Below are 6,667 nucleotides of genomic sequence, written 5' to 3' on the forward strand. Positions count from 1 at the left end.
AAGAAAAAAATACCCCAAGCCTACTCAGAGAAATGAAACCCAAGTAGTACTGATCTGTGATGAAAAGAGAAGAAACTGATTGAAAAGCATAGGAATTTCACCTATAGGTTACATCCCCTCTGTGCTTTTACATTCATTTTATCATTTACACAGAAAACACAACGTGCTTAATTAGATACCACGAGCTCAGACACATAATGCTGCTGAAAAGCCACTTCTGAAGGCCACATAATAACCTCATCAAGCTTTAACTAAGAAGGCAGCAAAATATTCCTGAAGAAATCCCCCAAATTGTAACTCTCCTGCACTTCAAAGAAAGGTGAAAGGTTCATTTAGAAGATATTCATGACAGATTGCTGATCCAATAGGTTCAGCAATCTCAGATAAATCTTATATAATAAGACTAATTTGCTGGTTATCTAAAAAATAACTTCTTGAAACAATGTTGTGCAAGTTACTGAAACAGAACATTAATAGAACTACTGAATGATTTTCCACGTTTTCAACTATTTTCTTTTACTGTTCTAACATGGGAGATGGATAATTTTTAACATTGTTCATAACAGCGGGAGTGCAGATCCTTGAATTTTTGAAATTAATTTGTATGATTTATTCCTCGTGTCTGACTCACAAATCCATCCATACCAAAAACAAACTTTGTGATATCTTTCTTGAAGAGCTAGTAAGTTTAATAAGGTATGCTGCTTTATGGAAACAGAGTTACTCACTGGAGGTCTTGGAGGGAAGGGATTTTTCAAACCTGGAAGCAAACATGCTTTGGAGCTGCCACAATATGGGAGGAGAGGAGGAGAAGAGAGAGGGAGAGAAATAGCTGTACACTGGCTCACATAAAGCTTTGGGCAAAGGCTGCAGAGGTTTGAAAGGAAAAGTTAAATATATTTTATATTTTTTAACCTAACATGTACTCTTCCTACAGCCTGATCCAAAAATTCATCTCACACCAATAAGAAAAAGAAAAATTACAATTTGTTAAAGTTTTGGCTCACACTTACCATGGCTCACACATGAAAAGAGCACATGGGAGGGTGATTAATACAACTAGTGTGAAAAGCTGTCAGAAGAACAGATATATGAACCTAGCTTTACCTCACAATTAATGATCTGAATACTGGACTTGTATGTACCATTATCAAGTTTGCTGATGTTACCAAACTAGGAGGTGATGTTCACTGTCTTGAGGGACAAGGTGCCTGCCTCGCAGAGGAATCTAGACTCGGGGGAGAATCGGACAATTTTCATCAGTGTGAAACTTAATGAGCTGCTGCCAGATTCAGAAGGAGGGCAAACCCCATCCTGGGGTGCATCAAACACGGCACAGCCAGAAAGTCAACAGAGGGGATTGTCCTGCTGTATTTAGTGAGAGCAGTTCTGGGCCTCACACTTTAGGAAGCATGTGAAGGCACTGGGACGCACCCAGAGAAGGGCAGCAGAGCTGGCAGAAGGGCTGGAAGGTCTGTCCTATGAGGAGCTGCTGAGGAGTCTGGGTTTGTCCAGTTTGGAGAAAAGGAGGCTGAGGGGTGACCTCACTGCTCCCTGCAGCTTCCTGGGGAGGGGAAGTGGAGAGGGAGGTGCTGATCTCCCTGGGATCCAGGGACAGGACACACAGGAAAGACTCACAGCTGTGCCAGGGGAGGTTCAAGCTTTCTTTATTGAAAGGAACAGGCTTCCCCAGAGAAGTGGTCAGTACCCAAACCTGTCAGTGTTTAACAGGCATTTGGACAATGTTCTTAATAATACACAGAAACACACACTGAATCTGAAATTTAATTTAAGGTCCAAAGGCATAATTTATCAAAAGTGCTCCTGCACTTGAAGAGTTCAGATAGTATTAAATTCACGTCTTATCACAGAGCGCTAATTAATTACCCTGATTCTTGGAAGAAAACTTGTCCAGCTGCAATCCATACACCCTGGATCATGCGATTTCTGGCTGTTTTAAGAGCTACCATCTGTTATAAAGGTCTATTTTTTTTTCATTTTTGATATTTCTGGGTGGTGACTGTCCCATAACCTTTTAGCAGCCCCCTTCAGTACACTCACAAGTCTCACCATCATGCTGATATGGTTAAACATGAAGCAACGATGTGCAAGATGCCTTCAACCTCCGCGTGCTGTGCTTTTGCTAACGCACTGATGGGTTCTCTGTGTTTGCCCTGGTACCACAGCTGGGCCAATGTTCTCTTAGTTACTATTATTACCTTCAGGGTCTGACTGGCATGGCACTGCTCCTGTCTTATAAGGGGATGGATAGTGGGGTTTTTTATGAGCACAGCAAAGTGAAAATTGTTGCCACGAGACCACTGTCCTGCACTAAGTATTCATATGCAACTTTCTGGTTCTTTGACAGTCTTCTACCATCCTAAATATGTTTCTGGTATGATTTAACACATTTGCCCAGGCTTTTGATAAAACTACAAAATAGCTTTGGCCAATTTTAATGATTTTTCTTTCTCCTTTTTTTTTTTACATTTTTACTTATTTCCATCCTTTTTTCTTACATTTTTATGGTGATTTCTAGGTGATGCCAGCTTCTAATTTATTTAATATCATCTGCATCAGTCAATATGTTGTTAACTCAGTAAGTCTTTCAGATTAGTGAGGGAGGAGATTAGTGGGAAATAAGTCAACTGTCTTAAAAATTAAATATCATAGTGATGATTTCTGTAACATCCACATTTAAATTTTTACCTAAGAAGTCATACACACCTCACTAAGCAAGAAGCGCACAGTATCATGTTGCCTTAACATTAATCAAAACACTATTAACTGTTCACCATATTAATTCTTTCATCTGCTTATTCTGGAACGGTAGACTAATTTTACTACTGAGTTATTTGCTTTTCCAAGTTATAAAAAAAAATCTTGTAAGAGTTTGTTTTGATTAATTACAAAGGGCTTTCTTTCTTAATGTACAACTTATATTAAAATTATTGACAATTAAAAATTAATCAAACTTGCAGAATTTCTAGTAATTATCTGTGTTTTCTTCCAAAAACTCTGCTTGCAAGTAATTTCTATGTGCTTTGACTGAGCAGCTCTTGCAAACAGTACGCTTTGCCAGTGTGTGGGCCCGAAGTCCTGTAAAATTCTGAGATGTGAGAGCGTTGTCCCAACACCACCAGAGCTCTGCCAGGCTGCTGCCATGACCACTGTTCCAGTGCCCAAACACCCTCTGGGTGAAGAAAGTTTTTCTGATATCCAACCTAAACCTTCCCTGACTTAGCTTCATGCCATTCCCCCATGTCCTGTGACTGGTCACCACTTCCTCTCTGTTCATGAGTTGCCTCAGGACTACAAAGCAATTACAAAACTGACACATAAGTGGCATAGTTATAATAAGAATATGCCATTGTACAGAAAGGCAAATTTATCTGGGGATGATGCAGGTTTAGCTGGAATTTGATTACTGCCTCCTGCCAACTGTTTAATCTGCATCTCTCCAGTGCACTGTGAGACTTAGAGCGGGGGATCCCACTGTATAATGTCTCCCGGCTTTTAATCCATTTGATCTTCACAAAGGAAAGACCCAGTTCTTTGCTTGCTCCATGGAAACTTTTCTGTTCATTTAAGACCTTGACCCCCTACTGTTATAGTGGGGGTTTCCAACCAATAAACATGTTTGTGGGCACATAAAGAAACTTTTCATTTGGAAGCCATGATATTTAGAACTGAGTTCTTGACATGAAAAGAGGAGAAGATGTGGAAGTGAACCTGTTTTGGTATTCATATAGATGTTGCCATGAAAATTCTGCTCTCCAGGTAAAGGCCATCTAAGTGAGGCACAGGTAAGAAAAAGAAGGATCAGAGTAGATGGCATTCCCCACAAACACCAGAACTCTGAGACACATGAGATGGAGGACATGAAATGACTAATTTGTAATGAGGACATCAGTTTAATTATTATACTGGAGACTGGAGACTGGAAGAATAACAGAGTAAGGCAGCCACTCCTAATTTATATGCCAATATCACCATTGAGAAAGATGCCAATAGATTATTTTTAAACACAACCAGTGACTTCCTTCCCCAGGAAGGAAGCAAAGAAGAAACACCCTACAAAGCAAGAAAAACTCTGTGGAAGGAAAAAGGTAGACAATGTGAACAAACTACAAAATAAAGGTAAAGGAAATTGTTAAAAAACACCTTTTGAAAAAGTCTAGTTCCATTACAAAGTAAAATAGATGGCATCGTAATCAGAGATAGAAGAAATGTGAAAAATATAGCACATATAAGACTAGGGGGATAGAGAAATATCTCAAAAGGGACCTAAGAAAAGAATAATCAGCCAATACCTCAATATCCCTTGAATAGGAAGCCTGTCAGAGAACATATAGCACCAACAGATCACAGGGTGTAAAAGAGATAGCAGAAAACGCAGCCTTATCAGAAGACAGGTAAGTTGTCTGTGTATGTTCTCACAGTGGAAGGGCTTGCAGCATTTTCAGAAACACTTCTCTGTGGGTGAACATACCAGAAGTGGTAACTCAAACAGGCAGCAGCAAAAGACCTTACAAAACAGGCAAATAAAATAAATAGCAACAACTGCCACACTTATTCCCAAGCAATTAAAGAAAGACAGACAATGAAATAATTGAATTAAGTGGCTTCAGTACATCACCACTTAAAAAATTCTTTGGTACCTGAAGATTAGAAAGTGGTAAATGTGACGCTAACACTTTTCTCAAGAGTCTGTAAGGGGATATTTAGGAACCTACAGATAGTAAGAACAACTCCTATTCTGAACAAAGTAGCTTAAAAAGCCATAGTAAAGAATACAGTTAATGGTCTTGGCTTTTGCAAATTGCGTGAATCCCTTCAGATGACAAAGCCTAATCCATCACAACCTCTGGCGGAAACTTCCATGTCAGCACAGATTTCTCAGAGATTGCCATATGATGGGTTGCAATGTCATCATGCAGAAAACTAGAAGATAAGTTCCCGGTGTAGTGATGATTTGATACCCTCACAGAGGGACGCGACAGTGGCTGCACAGTATCAGTATAACAGGCAGACACACTGCCTTTCCCTGTGCCAAGATGACAGAAGCACAGAATTGTGCTAAGCACAGTGTTAAAGCTGTTTCTCAGGAAAGTTAGGAAGAACTTCTCTAATGCAGGTACAGACTGATGCTCTTCCTTACCTATCTGGGAAATGACATGCAAGGAAATGCATGCACTGGACTGGAAGGAGAGAGGGGTCAGAAGAGTGCAGGAGGTACCAGTTTGATTTGTTTCACAATGGCTTGTCCAGACATATAGAACAGTATACCAACAAAAGGGGAAAGATTAGAATTTGAATCATTAACCTGACCTGGGCACTCTGGGGAGCAGATCAAGAAGGAATTTATCTTGATGCCAGAGAAGAAACTCATTGCAAAAGTAGACAGCAGGATGCAAAGTCACCTCTGGGCTACTCTGCCTCTGCTCTCAGATAAAAGCAAATGCCACTCCTATTCTTCTGCACCTGAAACTGCACTTCCCTCACTTCTGCCCAGACTATCACACTCATATTTCATACAAGACATTCCATAACTGCCTCTGCCCCTACACCATAAAAAAAGAAACTAAAAAACATTTCAGACCTACTTTTTCCTCTACTGAAATAGTAAATTAGGAATGCTAACACATTACTTACCAGGTGGTGGGTATTCCTCTTGGCGTCAGACAGTCACCCATTGTGGAAAAACTTTGTGAACTGCAGACCTTTGATCAGCTGCTGCTCCTCACTATGGTAAAGAACAACCTACACAAATCTTTCTTTCCTGTTTCTTGTGTCAGTGCCTTCCTCCCACCCGAGTGCTGGCAGCTCTGCTCTCCAGCTAGTTATTGACTCCGACCATGTTTCCAGAGCAACAAAATAGTCCTTCCCCAGGGCTGTAGTTGTTGCAGCAATTGTCATTCATTCTCCAGCAGGCAATGGCTATAAATATTTAACTGCCCATCCCTGATTTAGTAGAAATTTCTGTACGTACCACCAGGTTGATACCTATTTGTGTCACAAATCTGTGGTGTGCCATCCACAGATTTGGTCAAGGTGCTAGGTACAAAAATGGGGAAAAATAAAAGAGAAGCTTCCATCCTGCCCACTCATTATAAAAATTATGACTTGACATCTAAGAACCTGGTATATGTTTATTGTTATGGCTACTGGTAAAAAAACAAAGCCCCAGTGAACATATGTTTGAAGGTGTGTTGATAGGCCAGAAATCGGTTTAAAATGGAAAACATATCTATTTTAAATAGACACAAGCATACACTGGTTATCTGGGCATCATGGTCAAGTGATGGTTGGGTACTGGACACCTCCTAATGCAGCGGCTCACGACGACAACGCTTTTGAAAAGCTAAATGAAGAACACACATTCTACTGCTCTTTTCATAAGTCAAAGAATTAGTGCATTTTAGAAACATCTTCAAAAGTCAGTGATGTTTTGAACAACCGCAGTATGTTTTTGAAGGAAATTACAGCTCTGTTTTTTTCAAACTACTGTCTCATTTGTTCCAAACATCGTAATCCATATAACCCCTGTGAACAGATTAAACGAGAGAGTGGAAGACAAAGGGATTTAAGATGTATAGCTATCTGGAGAAGTGCGCAAGCAGTACCATGCAACCTCACATTAATGTCTCAAGACAGAACAATACAA

This window comes from Corvus brachyrhynchos, unplaced genomic scaffold (genome assembly GCF_000691975.1).
Source record: "Corvus brachyrhynchos isolate BGI_N302 unplaced genomic scaffold, ASM69197v1 scaffold433, whole genome shotgun sequence".
NCBI classification, from domain to species: domain Eukaryota; kingdom Metazoa; phylum Chordata; class Aves; order Passeriformes; family Corvidae; genus Corvus; species Corvus brachyrhynchos.